Raw genomic sequence first — 17524 nt, 5'->3', positions numbered from 1 at the left:
ACAATCTCTGCATAAGTCTAAGAGAAAGGGGTTGAATAAAAGAATTTATGTGTTTAACAGATTGTACTGATGCAGGAGAGCTAGGTTCTTTTCTCACGGAATCGAAGAATGAATCTCTCAGACAAAGGAGAGTGAGTGTGATGTAGGAAAGACAATAGGGCTTGAAGCCCACAGCCAAGAAAGAATTCTTGAGACATTTTTGGTGCAATAAAGGTGATTTTATTAAAGCATGGGGACAGGACCCGTGGGCAGAAAGAGCTGCATCGGGATCATGAAGAGTGGCCCATTATATATTTTCAAGTTTGGAGAGAGTTAGGGATAGCATAAATCTCTAAGGAATTTTGGAAGCAAGGTTTCCAGGACCTTGAGCCAGCTAGCTATAGTTGGGTAAAGGTCATTTATTACCGTCTAATAAAACCTTAGTCATGAGACCCTTCAGATGTATACCAGTGGGCCATATGCTTGGGGGATGACTGCCAACATGTATCTTGGAGGGTTCAGAGATAAAGGAAGTTTCCAAAGGAATTTTTATACCCTAAAGTAGACTTACAGGATCCTGGTGGGGAGGGAGGTGGTCAGGCTAGGATTGACTTTTGCCCTTAGCAAAGTATTGACTTTGAGGCCGTTGGGTCCCTAGAGGAATATCACTCTGCCTGTTTCAAGGACTTGTCACTGGGCTCTAGGTAGTAAAGAAATTTAATAATTTTTCTTCTGCCTTTGTTTTCCACATCAAGTAAAGCAACAGAAGTTTATTAAGCAAGGATACAGAAAAAATGCTCTCAGGAGTGAGGGGGTGGGGACAGGGTTGCCTCAGGGATGGTCTTTTATAGGAAGCTAACTAGGGAACTTACATCCTTTTAACATCTCTGTTGATAACACCATAGAGCAAAGACTCAAGCTAGCCATAACACCTTCAATGGCTTACTTCCTTTTTAGGGTCAGTAATTTTCTTGGTCACAAGTAGCTGTTATAACAAGACCCCACCTCTGACACCTAGGACAGGATGGTCTGGTTTGTTCCCTTATTTCTGGTTTCCTTTGATCTCCCACATTTTTGAATTTTGTGAGCCTGATCCTGTGGCCCCCTACCTGTCTCTCCCCACCTAGCCCCATCTGTCCCTTACTCAGTATCATTCATCCTGAGAGGTCACCAAATTAAAACATGTTGGAATAAGGCAGGAAGGAAAAAAAACCCAATATTGTCAGTCACAAGCAAAGAAAAAAGAAAACAAGTTACAGCAACTCAAATATTGCTACTACTGCCATTGCTACTCCAAGTAGTCCCTAACATTTAGCTCCAGCCATTTGGCAGTCTGACTTCATTGCATTTATTTTCTCATTTACTCATCCCCCAAATCCCATGAGATAGGAGCTGGTAGTGTTCCCATTTCACTGATAGGAAACAAAGGCATATTGATTTAAAAAAAAATTATAAGGAAGTTAAATCATGCAAACCCTTTGTCTACTGCTGAAATGGATACTTGGAGGATTTAAGTTGCCAAAATCATAAAGCTGGCAACATCTGGATTCCAACCCAGATGGTGGTCTGACTAGTGTCTTTGGTCCTAAAAACTATGCTGTGGTGCTGCTCCTTATTTGAGTTAATAAAGGATAAAAAGTAAAACAGGATACAATTATTACTCTCATCCATATATAAAATTAAAACATGCCAAAGATTTTTTAAAATTCATTAATTAATGAGGGAGCCATTGAGTTATTACATGTGGTTCAAAGGGGAACCCCAAATTCTTCATATTAAAGTCAAATAAGGAATGCTGGAATAAATCTACAAACTGGCCAAGTAGACCAGTCACCAGAGGGGCTTAAGGAATTGCATTCCACTGGACACAATTTATATTTTTATGGATGAGAATTATTTGTATTACTATCTCTATTAATGACACATTCATCCCCTTGATTTTTCCACTGCTGAAAGGACCCACAAGAGTCACTTATTCTTATGGGATAGCTTTATTACAGGCAGAAGATATAAAAGAGCAGCAGAAGCATTTGCATTAAAAAGGGTCCAGAGATATTAGGTAGAAGCTCTTTTGTCCTCCCACTCCTGGATGGGTTGCACGGGACTTAAACCATCACCACAGTATATGCAAAGCCACTCTGTGCCAGGTACCCCAAAGGCTGCTCATGGAGGGAGGCATGCTGTTCACATAGGCACATCCTAGCTATACGACCAGCTTTCACCTTTAAATCCCCACCCACCAAAACTAGATGCAAATCATAAATCCAATTGCTATTTAACAACACTAACAGCTTGATACATCCTACTCCAAAACAACATGTAGACTCACGGTTACAGAACAGCATTTATTCTTAGTTAAAAGATTCTAGAGCATTGGGTCAGTAGCCAAGGGGATTAGTGTGTGGTCCATCCAAACCAGCTGACATGAACTCATGCATTTTTCTACAATTTAAATTCTACCTGTACAGAGCCATTAAAACAAAACAAAACAAAAAACAAAACAAAACCCTAAGCAAAGACAATTAGATAACAATGAAGTAGAGATATAACACAGATGGGTGGCAGGACAAATTTCAGTCTTTCATGATTTTTTCATAGAAAGTGTACTCAAAAGTAAGAAAATTGCTATAAAACACCAGTGTAACCAGATAAAAAGTAAAAATCCAGGCACTCTTCCCCTTGTGTTTCTATTTAGAATGGAAGTTTCTGATACATAGATATATTTATTGTTGGTTTTCTCTTTTTCCCCTTTCCTTGCACATCCTCACCCTCCTCATAGAGACTGTAGTTTACAAAATTAGAATTCACAGAAAGGGGCTGTTGCATAGTTTCGGAGTTAGCTTAAAACTTCATTTGTAAATATAGTTTATGGTTGAAATTCTATATTCAGCAATATCTCGTCTCATGAAGTAACTGCTATATATTGATTTAAAGATGGTAAAAAAGAGTTTCTTTGCTTCTCTTCATTCATCTCACTTCTTTCATTTAAAATTCTTTCTACAAAAAAACTGACAGCAGGTTAAACTATATGAACTGGCAAAATAAATGCCTCATTGAAATTAAATAAAAATATTTTCTATAATGTGAAACTTTGAACTTTGTCTACTCATACATTCTCGATGGGAGATATAGCTCTCAGAGGTGCTAAAATTGGTTCCTCGAGGGGGGTGGTGAAAAAAAGCCTTACTCTTTGCGTGTATAAAACACAGATATACATTACAGGAACACTTACCCCCTTTATCTGTGGCATTAAAATTTCATGGGGTTAACAATTAAGAAAAAAAGCTGTAAAGGGCTACACAGGGGAGAAATGAAAAAAAGGTTGGCAAACCAACGTCTGTTTAGTTGATAGAATAGTGAATTACAATATAGTCAATAGATGATTTTTGTCTTTTTTTTTTAACACTGAATTGATCAATTGTTTTGACTTTTAAGTAGATGAACTCAGACTTTGCTGGTAAATTGTAATTATGCTATGTTATGTTCTCTAATTTGATTCAGAAAAGTAAATAAATGAAACTTGGGTTACACTGTATAAAGCATTACTCTCCGTGATGTACCAAATTGAACACCTTGACTTTTAATTAGCTCTATCCAGCAAAACAGGAACATTTTATTGCCTACCTCAGTGATTGCATTTCTCAGTGTGATCCAGGTGTTTGATGGGCAAAGTTTTGGCAGTTACTGTATCAGAAGGAAACGTGACTTGGCAATGCACAGACTAACGTAAAGCGTTCTTTCTGTTACCATATGGAACAAAAGTAATTATTAATGATGGAAGGTAGAGCAATTTTATCACTTGCAGTTTGTTGAGAAATATTCTTCGCAGATGACAGTGTTGATGTTGAAGTTGTAAGATGTGGAATATTGGAAGTCACCTGTGTTAGGAATGTAAACAATATTTTCCTTTGCCATTTTCTTTACAAAGGCAGAAGAAATATAGTCACATTTTGTGTGGTTTTTGTTTGGATAAAGTTCTATTTATGTAATTAAGATTATGGGCTGATTGGATCTACTTCACTACATCTGGGTGCTATACTTTTACTTAGTATTACATTGTGGATTCAAAATTAATTTTAATGAAGTTTCAACCTGAGGGCAAAATATTAATAAGGAACTAGGGTCTAAGAATAGGAAATAAGATCACACTGAGGTCAGTAATATGATCTAACTGGAAAATTAAATATTCTAGTGATATTGGGCTAACATCACAAGGCAACAGATGCCCAAACAGACATACAACATCATCTTGTAGAGGCTTTACACATTTTTGCATTTTAGTCAAATGACAAGAAAATGTTACTCAGTTTAAAAAAAGGGAAAACTTAGCTTCACTTATTCTTTTAATTCTCTGCTTGGATACTTAATTAGTGTATATACTCTAATAGGAACAGCAGATCAGGGCAAATGAGAATCCCCACCCTGGAGGAGTTGTGCTGCTGAGGGCAAAAAAAACAGTGTACACAGAGAGTTACAACAGAACATGTCTGCTGTGGGTGTGTTCTGTCGCAGAATGCAGTAACACATGGGTCTAAATGTGGATCCTTCCCATGTTGCCTGTGTGTCCTTGGAAAGATGTGTTACCTCACTTATTGAATGACAATCATGATAATTATATCATAAAGCTACTTATATATGTACTAAGGCAAATACATATAATGTAACAAATACCCTGCCTAGCACAGAGTAAATGTTCAAAGAAAGTCTAATGTTAGGGATAAAGAAAATGATGATGATGGGAATGATACTAATAATACTTGTATACACAGCCGTGGAAGGTATACTGAGCAGGGGCATGCTTGGAAGTTGGGGCCAGAAGCTACTCTAAGTTGGTTATGTCTTAAATGCAGAAAATGACTCAGAAATAATCTAACTGACATTATCCTGATGTCAAGTTGCACTACTAAAAATGTGTATAAAACTGATGTGCTTGCTCATACAGCAAGAAGAATAGTGGCATGACTTATCTAATGGATAGACTAAATGCATCTAAAATTATGTGTCAATTTCCTGAAATTTAGTTGCAGGTTAAGACAGTAGCACCATTAGTTACATAAATATATAACTTTTTAATAAATGAACAACAACGGCATCGTGGGAGGCTTAATTAGCACAAAGAGGTGAAAGTTACATATAATCCACATTTTTGTAGCTATTATAGTTATATATCTACATTTATATTTATTATATACTTATTTATAAATTCAATATATATTTATATATTATTTATGTTATATATTATATATACATGATATGTACATATATTAAAATATTACATGTTAATAGTTATTTTATAGTGGGTAATTAAAGATCAGTAATGTGACAGTGAGTTTTAAATTTCTCCCATATTCCTTAAGAGGAAAAAAATACCCTCTTTGGTAGTGTTGACAGGAATTTGCAATTTTCATGATGTTTCATTCCTTGGCTGGTATATATTATTTATCCCTTGCAATAGGCCATACATACATAGTACAATTTAAGAGTTGCTCTTTTGGCCTACTGCTCACCTCTCCTGAAGAGGAATATGTTTATTTTATGTAAAGCTCTAGCTTCTGAGCTCTTTTACCTAAAAGCATAATATGGAAATACTGCATATTAATATCTCAGATGATAATAACTGTATCTAAATTCCACATGTTACTAGACTCATTACTTCTCTTACTTGCTATCCTGGGTTTACGTGTTTACCTATTAGACTTGCTTTACAAAAAGGGTCTGGAAAATATGAGATATAGAGACAGAACTAGAATTTTAACTCCCTTTGGTTAAAGAAATAAAGAAATGTTGTTCCAGGAAGTCACCTGAAAGAATGGCAAGCCAGATAATGAAAGGGCGATGAGATTCGGTTAGTTCAAATTGTTTATTTATTTAGACAGTCAGTCAGTCAATATGCATTGAGTAGTCAATGTGTTCTATATGCTGGGAATACAGAAATCATTGACTTCATGGGAAGAAAGAAAACGAAGCAAGGTAATAGGTAAAAATGGACTGGGTGGGAGTGCTTTACTGGGGAATAATATAAAAACAAGCACAGGCCTAGAGTCAGGGAGGTAAACAGATACATGTATCAGTCAAGGCTCAGCCATTTCCTGAGTATGTATGTTACTCAGGCTCAGTGAACTTCTATTTCCTTATCAATATAAGAAGGATCACACCAACCTTGCAAAATTGTCATGAGATTACGAATATTATGTGTATAATACCCGGTGCATTGAAGGTCTTCAGTAATTGTAATCATTAAAAACCATATAATGAAAGACACGAAGATCTCTCATGTGGTTGTGTCCCGTCTATAAGGTCCCTTAGAATTGCTTTCTCAAAGGCCTCATAAACTAAATAAATAGTCAGGTATTTTTATTTAACTTTTAATTCTCACTGTAAACGACATAATTATTCTTTGGTCAGGAGTTTTTACTCCTCTACAAGGGTGAAGAGAAGGTGGTGACATGTTCATCGGGTATTTTGGGAAATTACTGATCTTGGTGAACCTGGTTCAGAGGCATTACTACCAGCTTGCATTTCAGGGGCCACCTGGCTTATCATCTGCACAACAACAGGCAGTGTGACGTTAAAAGAATCATTTCCATACTTTAATTTTCTGTAAATGAACGTTTTTGCATAGTAGTTTTCCATATGAGGAGCTTAAACCTAAATTGCAAGGACTCTCAAAATGTGCACTTGCTTAGATGTTGCTTTGTCAGTCTGTCTATTATTAAATTCTGCTGTGTGTATGTAAAGCCTCCTCCACCAAATTGTCAAGCCTCTGAGATCAAGGACTCATCTACTTCTTTAAAATATTATGGAAATGTAGTACACAAAGTAAGTGTTGTGTACATAGTAAGGGTCACTTGTTCTGGTTAAATGTAATTATGTTATATGATGCACTTCAAGTGGCATGTTGTCATTTCACTAGGGGTTCATCACAAAAGGTTTGATATTTCATTTTATAAATAAGAAATCAAAGCTTCAAGATGCAAAATAGCCTGTCCTAAAACCAAACAGAGAAGTCTGAAGCAGTTTTCATTATCCCAAAGAACTATTTTGATCTAAAATAAAATATTTCACTATTTCTAGAAGAGCCTGAAAATCAATTTAGCTTTACTGGAGAATGAGTTTTGAAAAAATTTCTTATGTCATTATGATACTAAATATCAGGATTATCTAGAGACTTTTATTCAAATGGGTGGTATAAATATTGATTGTGGGTTAGAAAGTATTAGGCACAAATTTTAGAGAAACCTTTTAAAAAATCAGTAATGAAGGTTTATGTGTGCTTATGAATAGGGAAGATGTCCAGACTATAAGCATACCAATTAAAGACAGATGCATTTGAAAAATGAAATACACCAAACTACGTGATTAGGCTACATTATTGGCTTACTTAGGAAAATGAATTTGATCATTTTCATAACACAATTACTTAAATCCCATTGACAAAATAGAACTTCAAAATAAATCAAGACTATAGCTGGTAAAATGTTAGGTGTGGATCTAAAGTAGGAAGAGGGTCAGGAAGTGAGGAGGAAAGAGAAAAAGTGGCAAACTCAGAGAACCCTCTTTTAGTAAATCAGAGATCACCTTTTATTTTTTCTTTTGGGACACGATTAATCTCCATTACCTCTTTAAAATTTCAGATGTGTGAGTCTGCAGTGGGTTAGGAATTACTGTAAGAAAATTTTATAAAATGTACATATTTTTCAATTTGCATAGATGTTTTCTAGACACAGGACTGGACCACTTATCCCATTTCAAATAGGTCACATGACTTTGACTAAAATTAACTGAGTATGACATGGCAATGGTATTGAACAAAACTGCTAAGATTATGCAAAAAAATTTGGCAACCTGATGAATAGTTTTGTGTGTCCATACTGCAGTGTTATTCTTTATGAATTGTTAAAATGGAAAATGGTGCATATTTCCTCAAATACACATTCATTGGTATAAAATTGATATGATTATTCAAATTTATTAAAATGTTCACCTTGTCTCCATCCAGTTATTTAATATACTGCCCAGTTTAATTAAAGTTGTATATTTATTTGATAAATAAATGGTGATTTTCATGTTTTTATGCACAAATTTAATCAGTCCTTGCTGTATCCTTGTATATTCTCTATTCCTGTAATAAATGTTATATCAGGCTATATGCTTTATGGTAGAAATGGTACAAATGGAGATGAGCTCTTCCTCTAAATCAGGAATTTTTATTGTCCTAAAGTGGGATTTTTCTAAACTGAAAATGACAAAATAAGTTGTTTATCACTTTGGCACGAGTGTATTTTTTTGGCACATCTGCCTCATTCCCACTGTCACAATTTAAAACATTATATATTGCTTATTATGAATAATCTTCAGTTTCCCATAATTATGCTATCAGCTTACTAGTAATTTGTGTGTATCATTTAATTATTTTGAAAGACAATATCCTGAATCAGAACTGCATTACCCTTAATTTACCATATTAAAATGAGAATTGTAATACAGCCAAATTAACTTTCATCATAAAATATGAAATAATCACAACCCATGATTAACCTGTGACTTTTCACTTAAAGATGATACAAACCTTTGTTACATTAAATACAGAGCAAGTCCAAAAATATAGTTAATGTTTAAGATAACCTTGATGACCTTACATTTATACTGTATTTTATACAAAATACTCTTATTTTTATTTATTATTTTTTTAGATTTTATTTATTTATTTGACAGAGAGAGAGACAGTGAGAGAGGGAACACAAGCAGGGGGAGTGGGAGACAGAGCAGCAGCCTTCCACTGAGCAAGGAGCCCAATGAGGGGCTCGATCCCAGGACCCTGGGATCCTGACCTGAGCCAAAGGCAGACGCTTAGTGACTGAAATACCCAGGCACCCCTAAAATACTCTTTTAAGGTAAAGCACTTAGAATATCTAGCACACAGTAAGTACTTAACATGTATATGTTGGATGAATAAACAAATGAATAAAAAGCAATTGCATGTAAAGCAGGACCCCAAAGGTTTTCATAAATTATCCAATGTAATTCTCATAGTGACTCTGACATAAGCAAGGGTACTTTTATTGACCGTCTTCCACACGTGAGACACTTTATATACTTAATCTTCATTAATTCTAACAGCATTATCTTCAATTTACTCATGAAGAAACAGATTTGAAAAATTGGATGATTTGGTCAATGACATCATTATCTTAGTGGTCAAGTGAGTATTGATGCAAGTTCTAGCTGACTCAGAAGTTCATCAAAATTTCTTTCCTTATACCACAAACTACTATACGTACTAAATATATATTTTGAGATTGTTAACTTTGGTAATGGATAGAATTACATGTCATGTATCTGATACACTAAATATATTTACCTTGGGGCTATTAATATATTTCACATTTAAGCAATTGTGAAAATACAAGCTTTAGAGCTTAATAAATGTTATTCAATTATGTATAAATTTAATGACAGAAAATAAAATGAAAACTGCTCATTTTAAAAAGAGAGAAGATGGGGCACCTAGGTGGCTCAGTCGGTTAAGCCTCTGGCTTGGGTCATGATCCTGGGGTCCTGGGATCTAGCCTCACGTCAGGCTGTCTGCTCAGCATGGAGCCTGCTTCTCCCTCTCCCTCTGCCTGCTGTTCCCCCTGCCTGTGCTCTCTCTCTCTCTGTCAAATAAATAAATAAAATCTCAAAACATAAAAAGAGAGAAGAAACAAAAGACAATAAAAACCCCAACTCTGTCCCTTAGTTTCCAAAGATACTGTATCATTCCTCTTGTCACTCATTTTCTTTTCTCTTCTTTTCTTTTTTTTTGAGAGAGAGGGAGAGAACATGAGTGGGGGGTGGGGGGGCAGAGGGAGAGAGAGAGTCTCAAGCAGGCTCCACGCTCAGCCCAGAGCCCAACCCAGGGCTCTTTCTCATGACCCTGAGATCATTACCTAAGCAGAAATCAAGAGTTGGACACTTATCCAACTGAGCCACCCAGGCGCCCCATCACTCATTTTCTAAGGAGGCTGCTTTTATGCTGTAAAATTATATCATTTCTGAACTTATATAAAAAAATCATAAAGTCTTTCAAATTTTTATTAAAAAGCATTTATTTCACAAATAGGCAAGTTTTATAATAGTTAATTCGTGTGCTCACTTCATCTCTGGATACACAGAGAATTTGCAGCTAGAATTATTTATTTCAGCACTTCCCTGTCAATGACCCATTCTTTTCTGGTAATCTAGCATGCAATTCTCAAAACCTATAGCCGAAGAATAGGGTGTTTTATGGTCTAAAAGAAAGTGTTCTATTTCTTGTGTTGTATTTCCAAAGAGTTCCTTTGCCCAATAGTATTATTTTAATTTACTAAATTACTGACAGGTGAAGGAAGACTTTCCTTTTACCTGATTTTTTCTTAGAACAAAAAATAGTACAATCCTTCATATTTTTCATCTTTTGCCAAAAAGTGTAGGCAATGTCACATTATCTTCTTTCCAAATCAGTTGGTGATCCAACTAATGAAAAGAGACATAAAATACTGAAGGAATGGAACAGCAACTCAAAGACCAGGTGGTTTCAATTTTAAGAGTATTAGTGGCAAGATACGTGACTGTAGACGTAGCAGTGTGTGATGAGAAGGGATGTGAGTTCAAGAGTCAGGTAATCTTGTGTAGGAAAAGTTTTGAAAGAAGATTCTAGAGAAGATGCAATGGTTTTTATTTCAGTGAAGTTGAACTGATTTAAAAAGTGAGATTAAAAATTCTCTTTTAGAAAGGGGGAGATCCTAAAGGTGGTAACTATTTCATTGTATAAACAGATATGATTTATATGCTTAGCAATCCAAAGGGATCGTTTGTAAAGTGTCATGCTAAACACATTTGCAATCAGTTTAAAATCTATATTGTAACTGGGAAGGAAGATAGGCCCAAAGGGAGGTGGGGGAATGTGAAAACAGCCCCTATCGTTGATATAACTGGCCTGACAATGCTCTAAATGTCTAACAGCCCTTTAAAAATTCCATGTGAGTTTATTATTTTTGCCATACAATTCTGAAACATTTGAGTTTCCAGCAGTTCAATGCATAAACAGGCTAGGTAGAAGTAAAAAGATTTGCATTTCTGTAATCCTCACAGTAAAACCTAGCCTAAACTCAACATGATAGGTTTAAACTCTAGGACCCAGATTTTAGATGAGGTACTTACTGTCAGTTGCTTCTTCACGTGAACTTCGTGCCATTCTTTTCAAGAGATAATCTAGAGGGAAACACAAAGCTTAAAATGTTTCTGTATTTCACGACTTTTTGATAGCAAGCCCTAACTTTGAATATCTCATATAAAAACTATGTATTATTCAAGGGTATTTGATTATCTTGAAATGTCTAATGCAACAGTCTAAAGATCACTAAACTCTAGCCACATCATCACTACTGTAATTTGATCTCAATTGGCCTCTTTGCAACTAGATTCAAAGTATTTCACTTAGCCCTGCACATAACCATCAAATTGACTGTGTGAATTCCCTGCTCAAAGAACTTCAATGGCTCCCCACTGCCTACTCAAATGACAGAAATTCCTTAGTCAGGCATTCAAGTCCCTGTGCAATTCACCAGTCTCCTGTGTTTTCTATGAGCTAAATTATCTTCTATGAGTACAAACTAAATTATCTTGTTTCTTGTCCATCATGCATCATTTCTGTTTCGACATAATTTAAAATACTTCCTCTGACTGTGTAAGTAATACACACTTATTGTAGATTAGGAAAATATAGAAAAGGAAGAAAAAAAAAGAAAAGCACTTGTTCTGCTGCTTGAAGAAAATCAATATTAATTGCTGATATTGCATTTAGCAAGTTTGAAATTATATTGAATTTAGAGGTTTGCAATACTTCTCTTAAGTAGTTTCTTTTTTCTAAAATTTTATAATATATACATTTTTGTGAGCATCTCTAATATACTTGTAAATAAATTCTTGAAAGTGGGATTACTGAATTATAAGGTAAAAAGATTTGAAAGCTTTTCAATTTTTATCAACACCTTGTCTGCAAAGCAGGCACAGTGATTAGCCTCCCAAAATGCAAGGGTGTGGTTTTAATTCCCCAACCCTCCTCAAATAGGTGTTGGTATTTAATGTTTTAAACTTATGAGTGTTTTTTTCATGGATATCATCATTTTCCCAGTACTATTACTGTATTTTTATTGATTTTAAAGATCCCAATATATGCATAACACTTTGTCATATATCGTGACATTTTCCCCAGTTTTTTACTTAAATTTTGCTACATTTTATAAACATTTAAAAATATTTGTGTAGTGGAACTATCTTTTTCTTTTATGGTTGTTTCCTTTGCCATAACGGTTAGAAAATATTTTAGGCAAATCCTTACCCTATTTTTTTACGTATACATTTTATTAAGTATCAAAGTGTTATTGCCCTATTCTATAGGGGCCTTGTTTTGGTATGTGATGAGAGGTAGAAATATAACATTGTCTTTCAAACAAAGTCATCAATTGCCCAGTTTGTACATATTTTATAAATTAATGGTTTCCGCTGTCAATTTAATTATGAACTAAATTCATGTGTATGCTAATCTGTTTCTTTTATTTTGTTTTTCATTTTCATCTGGCAAGTATTCTTTTAGTAGTACAGTGGGTTTATAATATGTTTTATATCCAATAGCTCAAATCTAATCATTATTTCTTTGCATCTCTCCCCATGGAAAGTAAAGCTTGAATGTGTTTTTTTGTTTGAGTGGTATGAAGGATAAATAAAGATGGTAATTTGGTCATTAAGTAGTTTTAGGGTTTTTTTTTTAATAGTGTTCCATTTTTTTAATTTTTAATTTAATTTTATTTATTTTTTAAAGATTTTATTTATTTATTTGACAGAGAGAGAGAGACAGCCAGCGAGAGAGGGAACACAAGCAGGGGGAGTGGGAGAGGAAGAAGCAGGCTCCCAGAGGAGAAGCCTGACGTGGGGCTCGATCCCAGAACGCCAGGATCACGCCCTGAGCCGAAGGCAGACGCTTAACGACTGAGCCACCCAGGCACCTCAATGTGTTTCATTTTTTTAGACCTTCGACTTCTGTTGTTTTATATGTAAAAACGCAGATGTTAGGGCACACTGTTGGCAACACTAACATTTTTGAATGCCAGTGTTTTATATCTGCGTATCATTCCATGTTCAGAATATGTTCAATTGTAGGTGTAGTTTGACTACTTTACAGATGAGATCACTGATGCTCAGAATGATCTCAAGATTGCAAAATCCAAAGACACTCATGAAGGAGCCCTTGTTTTGCCTGTGTACAAAGTCTGTCATTACTCTGGTTTGAAAACAGCTAAGGATCATGGGGCCTGAAGTCCAATTCTCACAGTTTCACTATGGCACAATGCAGAGTCCCTATGTCCTTCACACCTGGTGCATTTTAATTGAAGCTCTGGAAGACTTACAATTGTTTGATCTTTTAATGTAGGAGGATGACTTTTGAAAAAAGGACCTCTCTGCCCTTTTATGATAGAGAAGTCTTATTAAAAGGGACATAAATATTATGGTTACTACAGAAAGAAGCATTTTCACATAGGCTCAGTATTGGGACTGAGATATTGCGGAGATTTAGAAATTTGTGATTATTTAACAGCATTGGTATTCCATTGAGGCATTCCAATCCATTCCATAACAAGCATTGGTGTTCCTTTTAACAGTCGTGGTTATCCATTGTTTATTTTTATTCTTTTTATTCTTTTTTTTTTCCCTTCACTGTCACTCATTGATGTTTACCTTGGAAGAAGACTTGTGTCATAGCTGAAAATGGTGTAACATAAACCTAGACTTAAAAATCAATAGTTTATTCTCTCTGGGGTTAAAATGCTCATTGAGTGATACACACAAAAATATTATTTGGGATGTGTACGTCAATATAAAAAACAAACAAAAATTCCTTACTGTAGTTAGGAGTTACATTATTATACATTGGCTGGTATTCTCAATTTTGTGGATACACTTATAAGTATGTGTGTATTTTTATATTTATGAAAATAATATATATGTGATACACATATATACGTGAGTGCATATACACGTATGCACATGTATGTAAACACATGTATTTACAGGATGCTAAATGGGTGATGCAAATTTATATCCTACTTCATTGGCAACCTACTTTTTAATTTCTTCCTTTTTCTAAGATTTTATTTATTTATTTGAGAGACAGACAGAGAAAGATAGACAGCACAAGCAGGGGGAGGGGAGAGGAAGAGGGAGAAGCAGACTACCCCTGTGCATGGAGCCCAACTCAGGCCTCGATCCCAGGACCCTGAGATCATGACCTGAGATGAAGTCAGATGCTTAACTGACTGAGCCACGCAGGCACCCCTGCTTTTTTAAAAACTTCTTAAAGAACCCCCCCCTTTTTTTAAAAGAAATTGCTTTTACATTGTTTTTTAGAAGAAAAGCTGAAATACCAAATCCCAGTGTTTTCTATTCACACATAAAATATACTCCCTTTACTTCTTTTTTTCCCAGCTGTACAGAAGCTGATTCAGTGAGTGATGATTAAGTGGCAGTATACATCACAATTACAGTTTTTGTTCTTGCTTCCAACCAGATTGCATTTAAACCATTTTCTTTCTGGAATCATGAATGAAAAGGTAGGAGTTAGTGTTTGATATTGTGTTTTACATGAAACATTTCCATTGGTGGGTGGTAGTGGCATGGGTTAAGGGTAAGGCATAGCATTGTTCTGGGGAGCTGACAAGACACTTGATATCAGTGGTTCTGCCTTCTACAGATCGGCAATGCTTTTCCAGTCTAATGGGCATGGTTAGGCACCTGCTGACACCCTTCAGAGGTAAATCAGAGATTCTGTTCAAGAGGTACTTTGCACACTAGAGAAATGTACCCATTCTTTGAGTGATTACATTACTTTCTCAGCGTTGTCTCTCATAGCTCTCTTTCTGTACTTTTCATTGTGCTACTTCTTCAGAGGACTTTTTCTATAGCTATCCCATAATCAGGCTAAAGACAGATGTTCAACCTCAGCTAAATAGGTTGAGAAGGAATAAATTGTTTAGAGCAATCTATAAGCAACCAGGCAAAAAAAGGAAATTCTCAAAGTATTTGCTGATACTAGAAGACAATAAGGAAATGAGTGAGAAAAGACAGTGACAAGTATCTCTGAGGAAGAAAGAAGCAACTTTCTGAAAGAAATTTTTTTAAAGATTTTATTTATTTATTTTACAGACAGACACAACAAGAGAGGGAATACAAGCAGGGGGCATGGGAGAGGGAGAAGTAGGCTCCCCTTTGAGCAAGGAGCCTGGTGCAGGGCTCGATCCCAGGACCCCGGAGGACCCCGGGATCATGACCTGAGCTAAAGGCAGACGCTTAAAGACTGAGCCACCCAGGCGCCCTGAAAGAATTTTTGATAAAGCTAAGATAGAAACTGCAGAGACTACTTTTTTGGTACTTACTTCTGTAGTTTCTTAGTATTAATTCTTACATTAAATTAATAGTATTCCTTAAATTCATACATATATTTAAGATATAAATATTTCCTGTGTTTCAGCAGGCTTTACTTTAATAGAGATAGTATGAATCAAGACAGAAATATTTCTGTGTGTTGTGCTTGATGTATACATTTAAGGGTAATTTATTTTGTACTCTCCAAGTATTTTTGCATTTTAATTAAACTAAATAATACATATAAAACAGTCCCTGGTACATATGGGGTGCTCAGTAAATTACCTCATTATTATTTTTATTATTACTAAGGGTATATTATATCTTGATAGTATGAGGATCAAAAGAAACCAATAAAGTTATAATTTAATTAATTTGTTACAGGTTAGCTGACCTAAAAAGCATTAATGACTTAAGCAATGTCAAGTTCTTTAGGGACTGTGAAGAGGGAGCATTAATGAAGATGTCAACCACTTCAGAGGCAAGGGCAAAAAGCCACAGACTTAGTGACATATCTACTCTAATGTTTTCTTTTATTTTCTTTTAAATGTAGTTCAATGATTTAAAATCACTAGGAAGAGTGTGTTTGAACTTCTAGAGATGTGTAATAGATGTTATACAGTGCCATGGAGCACAGGGACCCATTATTATATTTCATTGTCTCTTTTATTACCTGAGGGTAAGTGCAGGCAATAGAACAAGGTGTCAAACTTACTTTTAACCTTTGCTAGAGGAAGAAGTTAGATGAAGGGTTGAAAGGTATTTCTAAGTTATTATCCTTAGAGACACCTCACTTGCTGTCCCTTTGCAGCTACTGAGCACGAATGTTATCCAGTCTGTATGTCAGCCCCTCATATCAAGTTCTACTTAGTCCTGTTGTGTTCTCCACGGGGCCATTCACCCGAGTGCCTCTGCTTCATCTAATGCATTGTAGATGAGTTAGCTTTTCCCACTGTGCAGTCTAGTTGGATGAATTGTACTTAACAACACAATAAATTCCCTTTCTGAATATGTAGAAAAAGTTACTTTTTTACATCATTTCATTTAGGACATTCTGGATTAAATGTCAAATTTACTGACTATAGTACATTCCCTTAAGTTAGATATATATCTCTCTATATATATGGTGAGATAATAAAAAGTTAATATTGGAAGTCATTGATATTTACCTCATTTATTTTAACTGTTACAAATTTAACAACAGATTCTTAAAAGCCCACTGACTTTTAACTTAAATGGATGGTTTCACGTGGTCCACATTAGTTACCTGACATGCAGTATACATGAAAGGATGTAGAGAACAGTCATTTAGTTATGCCAAGCCAGACCAATTCAGGGAGTTCTCAGATAATCTTTCCTATGACCGGGAAAAGGAAAACTAGAGCATCAAGCTAAAGTTCTAAAATATCTGACTGATGGCAACTACCATATTCACATCACAGCATTTCTAGGTTTATGTAAGTTGATTCTAACCTTTGATAACTTTGTTGGTGTTTAGTTGACTCGCAGGAGTAGAGTGAGAGAATAATGACGATATGAATCCACAGATTTTAGCGTAAAATTCTAGATTCAGAGGGCCCAATTTGAGATCATTGTTTGCCAAGGATTAACTGGCATGACACATTGAGGGGAAATGCTTTGTGATTTATCCAATATCCACTTCACTTCTAGAAAAAACTGGAACAACCAGTCTACTCACCATCACCCACTTTCTAGTTAGGAATCAGTTTTCCTGTTGCTGTTTCATTGCCTTTTTATTTTTGGCATTTTAACTTTATTATTTATATGGGTTTATGGATATTTTAACCAAACTTTCCTATCATCCACCAATAATAACTTTACTTCAGCAAGTAAGAGCAGGTTGTGGGAATACAAATTTTGTCTATCTCGTTGCCACTCTTGTTTGTAGTACTCTTTTTAAATTCATTTTTTCTAATACTTTTGGCATAAGGTAGCTATGCAAACTATAAAACTTAAAGAAAATTTGAAGAAATTTTATCAGAAACAGGATTTAGACAAAGATTTTAAAAATAATTGTGCACAATAAAATGCATTGTTTATAATCAGAAGATGTAAGGAAAAAAGGCACTGCATTTAGGAGACTTTG

The 17524-nt window shown here is 35.2% G+C and overlaps 1 protein-coding gene across 4 annotated transcripts in view; it reads left to right on the top strand.

Moving 5' to 3' along the window:
* Positions 1-17524, top strand: part of PCDH9 (protocadherin 9) — an 872085-nt gene that overhangs the window by 111529 nt on the left and 743032 nt on the right. The window lies entirely within an intron of this gene.

Source organism: Ursus maritimus, unplaced genomic scaffold, assembly GCF_017311325.1.
Source record: "Ursus maritimus isolate PB19 unplaced genomic scaffold, ASM1731132v1 scaffold_10, whole genome shotgun sequence".
NCBI classification, from domain to species: domain Eukaryota; kingdom Metazoa; phylum Chordata; class Mammalia; order Carnivora; family Ursidae; genus Ursus; species Ursus maritimus.
This window is presented reverse-complemented; position numbering and strand designations above follow the sequence as displayed.